Below are 15,572 nucleotides of genomic sequence, written 5' to 3' on the forward strand. Positions count from 1 at the left end.
CAGACACAGCTCTGTGACTGGACCCCTCTTCACAACTCACAGTCCCTCAACCACCTTTTCCCTGTATAGTCCCCCCAAGCCCCAGCCTAAGAGTAAGATGCTGGGGGGGAGGGGCGGGAGTGGGGAGGAACTGGTTAGTCCACCGTATTTTCAGGTTCTACTTCTAGCCCATTTTTCTAGCAAATAAACTTGTCTCAGAGGCATGCAAACCGATTGTTAACAACACCAAAGTAACAACACATCACCACCAAGGTTCACTGGACTCCCTCCCTTTGCTTCACACCTCCCCAAGCCCCTTGTGTAAGAGGCTGATTAGAAGTGAAGCGATACACATAATCCGGGCATCCCATGTGGTCCCCCAAGCACCACCAGGAGTAATTTCTGAGTGCAGAGCCAGGAGTCAGTAACCCCTAAGCATCTCCAGGTATGACCCAAATAGCAAAAGAAAAAAAAAAGTGTGGCTGAATTTCAGTCACTGTACATAGACACAAGTGAGAAAATAATAAAATAGGGAACAGAATTTCTATTAAAAGTAGAAAAAAGAATCCACTAACTGAACCAAAAATGGGGCAGGGAGTGAAGAAAAGATCCAATTCCCAATCAGTTATGAAAGTACAAACATCAGAGGCAGAGCGCTAGTACAGCAGGTAGGGCATTTTTGCCCCGCATACCACCAACCCGGGTTCGATCCCTGGCATCCCATATGGTTCCCCAGCACTGCCAGGAGTAATTCCTGAGTGCAGAGGCAGAGTAACCCCTGAGCACAATGGGTGTGACCCAAAAAGCCCCCCCCCAAAAAAAAAAAAGGAAAAGAAAAGAAAGTACAAACCATCACTCAAGATCCAGAGCAGGAGAGAGAGCCCAAAGGGCTGCAGCAACGTGCTCAGAGGCAGGAGATCCCAGAAAGCACCACACTGGGGATAGCCCTGAGCAACCACCAGTGAAGGCCCCCAAACAAATAAACCAAAAGAGAATATCTTAGAAGCTTGAAATCAACAAACTTTGTTCTTATCATTAAGAACAAGTCTGTAAATAAACATTTTCGGTTCTGCAGGATACTATGGTCTCTTGTTACATGTACTTTTTTGTTTGGTTTAAGGTTTTTATTTTGTTGTGTTTATAATCCTATAAAAATAGAAAAAAAGAAACAGTCTAAGCTAACCAGTGTACCCCAAAAGGCCACAAACTAAACAGGCTTACAGGCTGTTTGCCAATCTCTACAAATAATACTAAAGGAATGAGAACCAGGGATTGCAATGTTCAGAGCAGCATAATTCACAATAGCCAAAGTGGAATCCAAATGTTTATAAACCAGATGCATGATTAAATGAATGTCGGTAAATGGATTATTCTCTTAAAAACATTAATGGAAGAGCCAGCAAGATAGCTCAAAGAGCTCTAGTGCATACTTTGCATGCAGGCACCTGGAGATTTGATCCCTCAAGCACAAAACCAGGAACAGCTGCCTGATAACCACCAAATGTGCCCCTCCCCACCAAAAAATCCCCAAACACCGCCAGAAGTAATTTCTGAGTATAGAGCCAGGAGTTACTCCTGAGCATCGCTGGGTGTGTCCTGAAAACCGAAAACGTAAAATGGTTAGCAAAGAAGCCCAGAGAGATGACTAGAGCACACGATTTGCACATAGGAGACCCCACAGCTTTGGTCTCCAGCATTCCAGAGCATGGCCAGGAGCAACCCCTAAGCAGCAGTTAGGAATAGCCCCACAGCACCATGATATATGGCCCCCAAATCAAAAATAAAGAAAATGTAACCCAGCAATTGCATAAAACCTATAGCATTTGGAGAAATAGCTATTATTAGCACTCGGAATCTCTCTTTGTTGATACAAAGAGATCAGTGGAGTCCCTTTCAGCAGCTGCCATCTTTCAAGTCATCCCGAGTAAATCATCAAGATAACCCACAAAAGAGAAAGAGAAGAGACCTCGCTGTATATTTTGTTGGCCTTTAGAGAGCACAGGAATGCTCCTTTGGCCACTGCATGCAAATCTACCAGGTAATATTTGTGCTCGAGGGACCATGCTGTACCAGGGATCAAACCTGGCACTCCCATATATAAAGCATGAACTCCAGCTCTTTGAGTTATCCCTTTGGACTCCAATACAGTAATAGTGTAGATCAGGGGAAAGAGCATTACTCAATGAGGGATGCCTATCAAATGTTACCTTGGCAAAGGTGGACAAGTCTATAACGGTCCCAGCAAGTGCTTGCCTTGTAAGGAAAGATTCTTGTCAAGAGAATTAATATTGAAAAAAAGAGAGAGAGGATTAATATTGGACAAAGAGATAGTACAGTGAGTAAGGTGCTTGCCTTGAACACAACCAACCCCAGCACACCATATGTTTCCCCTGAGCCTGCCAGGAGTGATCCCTGGACACACAGCCAGGAATAATCCCTCAGCACGGCCAGGTCACTGTCACTCTGATCCTGTTGCTTATCGATTTGCTCGAGCGGGCACCAGTAATGTCTCCATTGTGAGACTTGTTTTTATTGTTTTTGGCATATCAAATACGCCACGGTAGATTGCCAGGCTCTGCAGTGCGGGTGAGATACTCTCAATAGCTTTCCGGGCTCTCTGATACGGGCAGAGGAATCAAACCCGGGTTGGCCGCATGCAAGGCAAACACCCTACCCACTGCCATGCAAGGCAAACACCCTACCCACTGCGCTATGGCTCCAGCCCACATGGCCACGTATAGCCTAGAAAAAGAAAAAAAAAAAGAGAGAGAATTAAAGAACCGATGTTTAACTTGAGCATGTTAGAATCTTTTCAGAGCTGGGATAGCTCCCTGAAATGTGAAAAAAGAAGTAAACAAAAGAGAAGTGCTTGGATTCAGCAGAAGTGTCAGCCTGCTTCCCCCAAAGGACACTTGGTGAGAACCAATGAAAAGAGCATAAGCACTGGAGCTTAGTCCCCAGGAACTCGGAGCAATGTTAAAAATATAAAAGCAAGTGCTCAAGCAGTAATACAGCAGGTAAGGTATTTGCCTTGTGTGTATCGACCCCCGGCATCCTATATGGTCCTCTGAGCACTTCCAGGAGTAGTTCCTGAGTGCAGAGTCAGGACAAACCCTGAGCACTGCTGAGTATGGGCCCCCAAAAATAATAATTAATAAAATATAGAAAGATGGGCCAGAGTGACAGTACAGCTGGTAGGGCACTTGCCTTGCATGCAGCCAAGCTGGGTTCAAATCCCCAGCACCACATATGCTCACCCAAGTCCTACCGGGAGTGACCCTGGAGCCGAGAGCCAGGAGTAACCTGAGATATAGATATAGATATTATATGTAATCATATATATGATTTCTTTCCAAAAGATCAGTAAGTAGAATAGAACACAGACTCAGAATGTAGAGTCTTGCAATAGATGTCAGCATAGATTAAAGGGGCTATGTAAAAAAATGCCTCACGGACCATGGTATTAACTGTCCTATATTATACTAACTGTACATAGATCTGAATCCAAGCTGTCACCTTGATTTTCATTATAGATAAGACTAAAGGACATTGAACCAGATCCATTACCGAGTATAGTTAGGGCTGGAATACATGGTTAGTATTTGCAATTACCTGAGTTCAAGTCTCAGCATCACACAGGCTTTTGAGCTCTGATGGCCGCCAACACTGCTGGGTAAGTCTAAAGTAAAACAGAATAAGAAAGAAGGTCAATGGGAAACCAATAAATAAAAAATCATCAATGCTGCTTTCTTTTTCCACTCTGGAGAAGCCCGTGTTCTTTCTTGTTCTCTCTTGAGCACACATCTCTCTCTTCTCCCTTCACATTTCTCTAAGCAAATTTCTCTAAATAAACTTAGTATACTTCAAAAAATAATCCATTGGGACTGGAGAGACTGTACTGTAGGTAGGGTATTTGTCTTGTATGCAACTGACCCAGGTTCTATCCCCAGCATTCTATAAGGTCCCCCAAGCACCACCCTGAGTGTACAGCCAGAAGTAACCCCCAAGCATAACTGAGTATGGCACCAAAAATCAACAACAAAAGCTCAAACAAACAAGAGTAATGCATCAGTGCAACAAGCACAAAAGAATGAAAGAACAAAAGAAGAGCTCATGTTAAATTGACACCAAAAGAGCTTTTGATAAAAGCCAAACATGTTTCCTGATTTTAAAGAAACAATAAATCAGAGCTATTAAGCCATAATACCCCAAATGAGAGAGACAGAGACAGAGAATAAAGGTGCCACAGAGGCAGGGGCGGGGGGGAGGGCAGGAGGGAAACTTGGGATATTGGGAAATGTGCACTGGTGAAGGGATGGGTGATGGAATATTATGCAGTCATGAACAACCTTCTAACTGTGTATCTCACTGTGATTCAATAAATTATTTTTAAAATTTAGAGCTATTAGCTCAGATCCTGCACCAGTATCATGTGAAATGAGGATGGTGGGGTGTCACTGATGAGCAGAGAATTATCCCAATACCCAGGTTCATAGTATGCAGTAAACAAGCACAAATGTTAATGAAGGTAATATTGATGCCCTGGACCAAATGGCAACAACACACATTTTTCTTCTTTTGCTAATTTTAAAAGAAATACATGCTATAAATAAAGTCTAATTTAACATCTGTTTTAAGAAAAAATCTTCCCTACATCCCCTCACTCTCCCCTTCCTGAAAAAGAATTGCTAATTTATAAATTAATTTAATTACTGGATAAAGACACTGAGAAAGCAACTGGACTCTGGGACCACTCATTTCAGTATTCTGGCAGGAATAAAATTATAAAATTTAGTATATTCTACTGGAGCAATAGCACAGCCTTGCATGCGGCCAACCCAATTCCTTCATCCCTCTCGGAGAGCCCGGCAAGCTACCAAGAGTATCCTGCTGGCACAGCAGAGCCTAGCAAGCTACCTGTGGTGTATTCGATATGCCAAAAACAGTAACAAGTCTCACAATGGAGACGTTACTGGTGCCCACTTGAGCAAATCGATGAACGATGGGACAACAGTGCTACAATGCTACAGCATATTCTAAGAAGCATAAAAGAACATCTTGACCCTCCCCCAAGAACATAAACCATTGAAATTTGAATTTTGTTTGGATTGGCATCATACAGAAATTATAAGCCTACTAATTTCATTGTCCTCAGTCAAACACCTTGTTGGTGAAAGCTGATTTTTGCACAAGAAATGTTTTCTGACTTCTAGAGACAATATGGCCCCGTGGAGCAGCTGTGTCGTTGCTCTGATGAGCTCCCAGTTGTGCTGTAGTTCAAGGCTTTGCAGAAAGCAAATGGAAAGAGAAGCAATATGGTTTCTAAAAGAAGGAATACTTACACAACTTTGGGATTTTCAATAATCAGGACTATGGAGAGTATCCCGCCCGCACGGCAGAGCCTGGCAAGCTACCCGTGACGTATTCAATATACCAAAAGCACTAACAAGTCTCACAGTGGAGACGTTACTGGTGCCTGCTCAAGCAAATCGATGAACAACAGGATGACAATGTTACCAGGAGCCAGAAAAAAGCTGAGGTCGTGGTCCCCATGTCTAGAACACACAAAATGTCGAATCTCATCCCAATCCCACAACACCTGTTTGCCACAGAGTGTGGCCCTGGTGACACCAACTACCCCAGCACCTCATCGCTGAGTGAGCACCCAAAGATCTGCACACCCACAGGTTACGGATGGGAGCAAGCCCAATAAAAACGCAGAGGATGAAGAAGTGGGGGGCTCACGGGGAACTTCATTGCTCAAAGGATGCAAAGGAGCTCCTTACCACTGGTGCCACAGATAGAATTTTTGGAGTGCTGGGGTTTAAAAGTTGGACTTACCATGGAACGCTAGCAATGCTGAACAGGAGACAGTTCTAAAGGCTCCCAGGATGGCTTTATCTGGGCGAGGAAAGCAGGGTCCGCGGGTGAGGCCCAATCTCAATTTGAATCCCGGCACTAAAAACTGTCAGTGGCAGGGGGGAAGCCCTATTTAGGCAAAATGCAGGTTTCATTTGAAATAATTTCTGGAAGGAAAAGAACTATTGCAAAAGAGGAGCTGATGATTACAATAGAGGGGAATGTTCAACCGTCAACCCTACCCTACCCGGTCCCTGCCCACCAATCCTGGATTGAAGTAGAGACTTTATTACTAGTGCAATGGGTTGTGAGAGCGAGGGGCAACTATTGCACTAGGGAAAGTGGCCCCCTAGTTGTGCAACTGTCTGCGGGGTCTTGGGAGAGTTGCTTGCAGGGGAGTGGGTTGAAGGTGGGCAGGCGAACTCACTCAGCCTCGCAGAACATCGCTGCTTCTGCGAGGGTGGTGGAGGAGGGGTTGCCTGCTAGCTCAGGCTGAAGTGGATCAAAGTTTAGGGGTCCACGGCGGAGAAACGCTTAATTGACGTTTGCTCAAGTGAAGCTGGCTGGATGTTTTGTCCAGATTGTTCAGTTTAGTGCGATCAGTTCCACTAATCATTAGTGAAGCCAAAAGACGGGACGACTGGGGGTTTGTGTCTGACCTTGGGCTAGGAAAACAAGTGGGCAGCGGTGAGTCATATCGAAATCACAAGGGAGAGGGTGGCTCCCAGCTTGGCGACCCTTCCAGGAGCACTGAGGGTGGAGCAACCCCTGTAACCGCCGCTTTCCAGAATCCCAGGGCTCAGGTAGAGCTTGGCGCAGTCAGCATGCAGGGTAATCTGTTGGCCCCATTCAATCAGGGGCAGAGGTGAGCGATCGTCAGTGGCCCGGCCAGCCCACGCCTCGCCAGGCCGGTGCGGAGCAGGTGATGCTGCCCGGGAGGCGGCCTGAAGGAGGCGGCCGTCCTAGGTACGGGGAACGCCGAGAGCAGCGACCGCCGCCAGCCCCGCCCCGCGCGCGCACCCGCGCGTGCGCGCGCCCCGGGAGCTGCGCAGGGCTGGACTGGGCGCGCCCGCGCGCGGCCCCGGGCGGCGGTGACCGAGGGTGGCGGAGCCTCCGGGTCTGGGGGCGGCGGGGTCGCCGTCGGAGGGGGCGGGCTCCAGCCGCGCGGCCTCGGAGCCACTGCGCGGCGCGGCCCCCTCCCGCGGCCCGAGGTGAGTCGCCCGGGGCCGGGGCGCGTTGGGCGGGCGCGGGGCTGGGGCGGTGGAGGTGGCTGAGCCGCCGCGCCCGGCTTTGTCTGGTGATCGGCGGGTCCCCAGGGTTTGGGACCCCGGAGGATGCGGGGGCGCGGCGGCCCCGAGCGTTCAGCCCGGTCCGATCTGGTCTGGGCCTCCCGAGCGCGCGGCTCCCCGGGTGCGGACCTTGGGGCTGCGCGGCGCGGCGCCCTCCCGCCGAGAGCGCGCAGAAAGTTCCAGCTCCGCGCTCTGCCGCCGCCAAAGCACCTGCCCGGGAAACGCAGAGCGGGACTCTGGCCCGGCGGCTGTTCCGTTGAGTCAACTTCATTATTAGCTTCGCTTTGGTTTTTGCAGGTTCCAAAGTCCATGGTTTTCATCATTAATCTCTCTCTCTCTCTCTCTCTCTCTCTCTCTCTCTCTCTCTCTCTCCCCCCCCCCGCCCCCCGCCTCGGTTTGGGGGCCACATCCAGCGGGGGTTCAGGGTTGACTCCTGATTTTGCACGCAAAGGTCACCTGTTCAGTTGGGGGACCACATGGGGCGCCAGGGATCGAACCCCTGTGGGCCGCGTGCACGTTCTAGGCAAGCGCCCTACCCGCTGTGCTATCAATCCAGTCCCCCACCATTGATCACTTTCCATAAGAGCCCGTGGCTGGTTGGGCTTTTTGTTTTTGTCGCTTGCAGTTTATTACCCACCAGCTATGGTGAACCCTAAGTTGGCAGGTGTGTCCAGTTCCAGCCGGTGTTTCTTCGGACGTCGTCTGAGATCATTAAAAATAAAGATGGGAAACTGACATCTGTGAGGATGTGAAGGTGGAACTAACAAGATTAATAGGTTGTAGGTTCTATCTGGAGAAGCCTGTGTTCCCTCTTGATCACGTGTCTTAATCTATCTCTCTCCTTCCCTTTACTATCCCAATAAACCTTTTGTACTTACCCAAAAAGAAGGAGAAGGAAGAGGAGGATTGAATAGCAACATGAAAATCAGCCTCCTTAATTCACAGCTCTTGTAGTTTGGGCGAGTCTACTGGTCATTGTAGTTTCTTAGGAAAATTGGGAAATTATGGTTTAATTGTAATTTTGTTGTTGTTTGTTTATGCTTCTTGCAATTGTTGATTTCATTTACTTATGTGCATATGGCTTTTTTGGATACGACTTTTGTACTTAGTCTGATTCCTCTCTATGCACAGCTCTTGGATTTTCTTTCAGCCTGTCAGAGGGGTCTCAAAATGACACTTCGGAATTAAGAATGCTGGATGTTGTAAGAGTATGTCTCACAGGGTATTAAACTAGCCCAGGAATAACCATTAGGTGACGTTGACTCCCAAAGGAGGGGAGAAAAGCCCAGGCAAAGGAAATAGGCTTCGGTGGCCCCTTTCCAGAAATAAAAGGTCATAGCACTTGGATTGATTGAAGAAAGCCAAAGGGAGTCAGAGCTGTAAGGCAGAGCCTTTCAGCAACATTAGTAACATTTGTGGGGAAATTTCCCCATCATGCAGATGCGCTTGCTTGAGTGAAGGACAGTGAAAGATGCCCTTAGAACATTTCTCAGGGGAATTCGGACCCTGTTGGAGAGCAGTAGGAAGTTGTGGGTTTTATTTTGTTTTATTGTGGGGGGGATAGACCACATCCAGCAATGTTTAATGCTGATTCCTGGTTCTGTGTTCAAGGATTACTCCTGGCAGGACTTGGGGAGTGAGGGTCACTTGGGGTACCAGGGACTGAACTTGGATCAGCTACATGCAAGGCAAGAGTCCTACTTGATGCACTGTCACTCTAGCCCACAGCCAGAAGTTTTAAGCTCAGGATTCCTCCCCGCAATCCTATGGAGGTTGTAGCCAGTAGGTCCTTAGGACACACTGTGTACCATCTGGGGACAAGAATGGCTGTGAGGAAACCAGCCCGAGAGTTGAGTTGGAATGAGAGCTACAGTTATGAAAATGGCAAACTTCAGGGTACAAAACAGATTGCCACCTGTTAGGTGATTTCCTTGTCACTTTTTGGGAAGACATTGTGAGAGGATCCTGAAGGGAGTGTATGGTAGAGGGGTGTCCCATATTCAGTGCAGTTTTTTTTTTCTTTTTGGGTCACACCTAGCGATGTACAGGGGTTACTCCTGGCTCATGCACTCAGGAATTACCCCTGGCGGTGCTCAGGGGTAAATATGGGATGCTGGGAATCGAACCCAGTTCAGCCGCGTGCAAGGCAAACGCCCTACCCGCTGTGCTATCGCTCCAGCCCCTTAGTGCAGTTTTGATGTGGAGCCCTGGAACAAGAATGTCTTGCTACCAAAAGAGTGTCTTGACTTTGACTCAGCTGCCCCCCCCCTCCTGAACATTCTCCCTTACACCACTTTTGTGACAAAAGTAGCCTGCTGGTCCTTTGGGGGCCATATGACAACATTGTTAACTAGTTTCTTCTAGAAGACAAAATTCTGTTTTCTTCAGTATTCTGATTGTAGCTAAGTTAAATTGAACCCTTTCCAAAATATTTCATATTTTTTAAATTTATTTTTGGTGTTTGGCCCATGCTTGGCTGTGCTCAGGGAAGACTCCTGGCTCTGTGCCCAGGGATCGATTACTCCTGACAGGACTCAGGGGACCACGTGGGATGCTGAGGATCAGAGCTAAGTTGCCCACATGCAAGGCAAGTGCCCTACCCCTGTACTATCTCTCTGGCCTTCACATTTTATTAGTAGGTAGGAAATTAGAATTCAAAAAATATATAGAAATAAGCAATATTTATTTGGGTGGGTGCTGGGGATTGACCCTGGAGTCTCAAACATGTGAGGCTCAGATTCTACCACTGAGCTGTGTCCCAGCTTTAAGTGATACATCTTTTGAGTGGGGTGTGTGCGAGGACCACACCCAGGGCTTCATACATGTGAAAGCACATTTCTCTGCCACTGAGCTGCATCCTCAGCCCCCTGAAATAAGCTTGACTTCAGCTGCTTTGGTTCTGATTCTGGTGTGGTTCATTTGCCCCTGAAGGCTTGGAGGCCTCATCCCCAACCGTAGAGAAGCTCAGTGAGAAGAATTTCATGTGGAAATGTGGCGTTGGTTTCTTTTCCCTTGTGTTTAATGCCAGGAAGGCTTTATCCTGAAGGAGAAATGCTAGTTTCTCCATAGAGACGGCATATCACTTTTCTAATGTCTTGACACAAATACATGGCCTTAAAAAAAAAAAATGAGTAGTCTATACTACATAGTTACAAAGAAGTAAAATTGATAGTGTAATGATTTTTCTGGTCAGAGGTTAGTTTTTGCATTTAAAGTACTATATTTCTGGGGGCTGGAGTGATAGCACAGTGGGTAGGGCGTTTGCTTTGCATGTGGCTGACCCGGGTTTGATTCCTAGCATCCCATATGGTCCCCTGAGCACCGCCAGGAGTAATTCCTGAGTGTTGAACCAGAAGTGACACCTGTGCATGCCAGATGTGACCCCCAAAAAAGCATAAATAAATAAATAAATAAGCACTATATTTCTGGGATCAGAGTGATGGTACACTGGATAGTGCATTTGCCTTGCACATGGCCAACCTGGATTCAATCCCGAGCACCCATATGGTCCCCTGAGCCCACTAAGAAATGATCTCTGAATGCAGAGACAGAAGATCTGAGCACCACTGGGTGTGACCCCCTACAAAAAAATACTGCTTTTTGTGTGTGTGTGTGTGATGTAAGATGGTTTTTTGAAGGAGGGTGCTAATTCTCAGGAGACTGGGGTAAAAATGAAAGGTGAACAAGTAAAAAGTTATGCACCCAGGATTGGGACATAGCTCCACCAACAAAGAGTGCCTTTAAATGTATTTTTGGGTGGGGGGTTGGGAGCCACATCTGACAATGTTCAGGGGTTATTTCTGGCTTTGCACTCATATATTACTCCTGTGTTTGGGGGATCAGCTAGGATGCCAGGAATCAAACCCGGTTAGCCATGTGCAAGGAAAACACCTTACCCATTGTACTATTGCTCCAGTCCTGCTAAACCTATTTTGATTGGATTTTCCTCAGGGATATGTTGCAAAAAGCTGTGTTACTGTCTCCTGACTGATTTTTATCACTGCAGTTGTTGGGAGTAAGTGGGATAATATTGGGAAAGGTGTTTGGTAAACTGTGACACTCAATACACATGAGATAGTAGTGGTAGTAATTGGAAGTGGACTGAAGCAGAATGAAGGAAATTCTCTTCATCTGTTCATCTGTTCTCCCCTCCTCCCCCTCCCCAGCTTTTGTCTTTGTTTTGTTTTCTTTTTGGCCATGCCTGGCAATGCTCAGGGCTTATTCCTGGCTCAAGGCTCAGGGGTCACTCCTCATGGGGTTGGGGCGGGCCTTATGGAGTGTCTGGGTCAGCTGTGTGCAAGGCAAGTGCTCTGTTCCCTGTCCTGTCCCTCTAGCTCTCATCTACCCCCCTGACACCTAATTAACTTTGACAACACAGAAATTGCCAGGTGGCATTTTTCTTATTGACTGGGCTCATTTCTCTCACATGAATTTGTAGACACCCTTTCCACTGGTGCCAGTTTTACATGATTCATTTACATACGACTAATTTTTTTTTTTTTTTTTTTTTTTTTTTTTTGCTTTTTGGGTCACACCCGGCGATGCACAGGGGTTACTCCTGGCTCTGCACTCAGGAATCACCCCTGGCCGTGCCCAGGGGACCATATGGGATGCTGGGATTTGAACCCGGGTCGGCCGCGTGCAAGGCAAACGCCCTACCCGCTGTGCTATCTCTCCAGCCCCAACATACGACTAATTTATAACAGCAAATACTTGAAGTCCTGGTGACTTTTATGTCCCTATTAACATGAGGTTTGACTTCATAAGCTTATTCCATTATTTTGGAATGAGCCATTCAGTCTCTTTCTCACCCGTCAGGCTGAAAGCTTCCTGACAGAGAGACTGTTCTGCAGACCCTTCTTTTGTTAGTTTTGTTGTTTTGTGTTGTTGCTTTTAGGGCCACACCCAGGCGTGCTCAGGGATTACTCCCAACTCTGCTCCCAGGAATGACTCCTGGCAGGCTCAGGGGACCTTATGGAGTGCCAGAGCTCGAACCTAGGCCAGGAGTGTGGAAGGTAAGCACCTTAGCTCTGTGCTATCTTTCCAGTCCCATCCGTTGTTAGTTTTAAGCAAGTGCCTAGCACAGAGTGCTGGGAGGTTCAGTACATACACAAATCTCTGGCGGAAGCCTCCCCAGTGGCGCTGGGTGACACCAGCGGTGCTGCAGGAAGCTGTGAGGGAGCAGACCTGGGATCCTGTCCAGACCTTTCAGCCACCTCCTATAACCTATAAGTATTTGCTTGCTTTTTGTTTAGGCACCACACTTAGTGATTGTAGGGATCAGTCCTCAAGGGATTCGAGGACCACATGGTGTAGGATAACATTGGTTTGTCCTTCCTCCCTTGCCACAAGGAGTTTAGGTTTAAGTGCTCTGGAGACACTCCTATTCCTTTGTTTATCTGTAAACTCTTCTCTGCACCCTCCTTCCCAACAAGTTAATCACCTTTTCCCTGATCAGATTCTGTTATCTTGTAAGATCAGATCCTTCTAAGGACTCTGAACTTGTAGTTAGTGTCTTTTGCATACTTTCATACCTTAAAGTTATGTCCTTTCTGTATGGACACATGAAGACAGTTAATATTATGCTTTGTAATTTGGGAGCTGATTTGACTCCAATAATATTTACTCTTGGGCATCTGCTTTCTTGACTCAGTTGCCCTTAGTTCCTAGCACCCCAAAAGCAGGGTCCTGACGAGGGACGGAATGGACCCAGGGCAAGCTGTGAGCTATCCTGACATCGAAGTGGGCCAGGCCAAAGCGCCACAATACTCAACTATAAGTTGAGAACCGTGATCATGGACAAATGCTGTCATGATCCAAAGGTAATGATGAGATTAGGACCCTGCTGGGGTTAGGAAGATTAACCTGGCCTGCAGAATGTGGTCTGGAATATATAGTGAGATGTCCTCAGGAATAACCAAACTTTAAGGTTTATCTCTTACTGTGCTCATACAGAATGATATTGCTAGAAATATTAGAAGTAGATTTACTACAACTATTTAAGTGGATTACTAGTTGAGGAAGGAAGAAAGTGACACCCTTGTTTGGATCCCATCCTTGAGCAGATCTCCTAGTAATCTTCTTAAATGAGATTTTGTCCTTGAGGAGTGGTCTTACCTCTTTGTTGATGTGTTAATGTTCCAACCCACCTTGTGTTACCACCCTATATGATTGCTATATAAACTAAGACTGTAGGGGAAGTAAGGGGGAACACACAGAAGTAGGGGGAACACACAGAAGCACGCGCGAACACACAGAAGCACGCGCGAGAAGCAGAAGGGGAACAGATTGGAATAAACTACAACTGACACTGACCAGCCTGGCCCTCATTCCTTCCTTTGCCTGCCCATCTCCATCAGCCTCCTCGGGGTGGGGGAAGCAGCATGAGATTACTGAACTCAGCGGCAGGAAAGATAGAGCCCTGCTGGCCCCCTTTTCTTTTTTTGTTTTTTTGCTTTTTGGGTCACACCTGGAGATGCACAGGGGTTACTCCTGGCTCTGCACTCAGGAATTACTCCTGGCAGTGCTCAGGGGATCATATGGGATGCTGGGAATCGAACCCGAGGCCCCCTCTTCTTTTGTAAACACACACAACATGGGATGCTTGTCAGCCCCATACAAGACAAGTACCCGCTGTACTATGGCTCCAGTCCATCAGTGGTCTTCATTTTTAAATCATGTGGTTTGTACATTCCTAATGTCATAAATTTCTTTGAAACATATTTTAGGGTCTGGAGAGGGAATACAGTAGGGTATTTCTCTTGCATACAGTGAGCCTGGGTTCAATCCCTGGCACCCCATGTAGTCCCCCAAGCCTGCCAGGAATGATCCCTGAGCACAGGGACAAGAGTCATCCCTGAGAATGGCCAGGTGTGATTCCCCTCCCCTGAAAAAAAAAATTTTTTTTTTGCTTTTTTGGTCACTTTTGGGTCACCCTGGCATTGCACAGGGGTTACTTCTGGCTCTGCACTCACGAATTAACTCCTGGTGGTGCTTGGGGGACCATATGGGATGCTGGGAATCAAACCTAGGTTGTCCACGTGCAAGGCAAATGCCCTCCCTGCTGTGCTATTGCTCCAGCCCCTGAAAAAAAATTTTTTTTTAAACACCACAAAATTGCATTTTCTGCTTTATAGACCATACAGGAAGTTGTCATAGCCACCCCAATGGCTGGAGTGCTGCTTTGTGATGGTGATGTTCCACATCTTTACACCTGCTTGTTGACCGTTTGGGTATCTTCTTTGGAGGAAGACCTGCTCAAGCTCTCTGCTCATCTTTTCTTGGCTTGACCTGCCATGGTGCTTCCTTTCTCTTCCGAATGGTGTTGGTGACAATGATGTGATGGCTGCAGTGACCGTGCTATGCGGGCACACGTCATTGCAGATCTCACCTAGGGTGGCACACTTTCGTTGGTACAGAACCCGGGCCCCACACACTCTGCGGTATCCGGGATCTTGCGCAGCTCCAGGGAAGAGCTCATACCTCACTCTCGCAAGGCAGGCCCTCTGCCCCTGAGCCCCATCCGGGACCCCCACCTGCCATTTTTAAGCTACCTGTGTCTTGGTTCAATATTCACTTGGTTGTGTAGATTGTTTTTCATGTAAATTTGTGGAGTTCTTGCTGTTCTTGTTGCAGATTTTATACCTCAATTAAATTTAGCTTCAGGGGTCGTACACATGCCTGGTTATTTAGTTAAGGTGCTCACTCACTGTCCAGGGTTGGTCCCATGAGCCTATGAGGGATCTTCCTGGTCGTGGTTCCCACAACTCTTTTAGTTGTGGTGCTGTTGGAAGTTGCATCTCTTCCACTATGGTGCTCATAGGATTGTGCTCGGTGCAGGTAGAAGTCCTGGGGATTGAACATGTGACCTTATACCTGGAGACAGGTGTTCTGAGCCACTGAGTCAGCCTCTGGAATCAGTTGCTGTGCATTTTGGGGGCTACATCCAGAGTCCTAAATTGCTTTCAAAAGTTTCTCCTGCTTTTTACCATTTTTGTGGGGTATGAGAGCTTGTAGCTGCCTGTTCAGCCATTTATTGATGTCACCCTCAATTAAATTTTACATTTGAATCTTGGTGCATTTCAATTCAGCTTGCTTATGCTGGCTTTGCATAACCATTGTGTTTATTTAAAAGACTACCATCTTCAAATTTCTCCTTGTTTTCAGGACCACCCAACCAGTGGTCTAGGGTCCCAGAAGTCATGGTCAGTGGTATTGGGCCAACTTGGGCTAGTGCTTCAAGCCCCGGCCAGCGATGTGTGTGGCGCAGGCCCACGGCTGCTGGTGACCTTGTGGGTCTGCTCTCCCAAAGACTGTAACTGAATTTATCTTGATATTTTGTAACTTGTTGGAGATTGAGTGAAATTTTCTGTTGTTTTGTTGCTAAGCCAAAGTACGTTGTCAATTTTTATCGTCATTTTAAAGAAATCTTTTGCCAAAAGCATA

At 47.0% G+C, this 15,572-nt stretch overlaps 1 protein-coding gene across 1 annotated transcript in view; it reads left to right on the forward strand.

Moving 5' to 3' along the window:
- The first annotated feature begins 6,876 nt into the window (after positions 1–6,876).
- Positions 6,877–15,572, forward strand: part of UBXN2A (UBX domain protein 2A) — a 39,295-nt gene continuing 30,599 nt past the window's right edge. The window contains exon 1 of the mRNA XM_055121829.1: positions 6,877–7,049. The gene's annotated coding sequence lies outside the window, so the exon portion shown is untranslated. The remainder of the gene's footprint in view (positions 7,050–15,572) is intronic.

This window comes from Sorex araneus, chromosome X (genome assembly GCF_027595985.1).
Source record: "Sorex araneus isolate mSorAra2 chromosome X, mSorAra2.pri, whole genome shotgun sequence".
NCBI classification, from domain to species: Eukaryota; Metazoa; Chordata; class Mammalia; order Eulipotyphla; family Soricidae; genus Sorex; species Sorex araneus.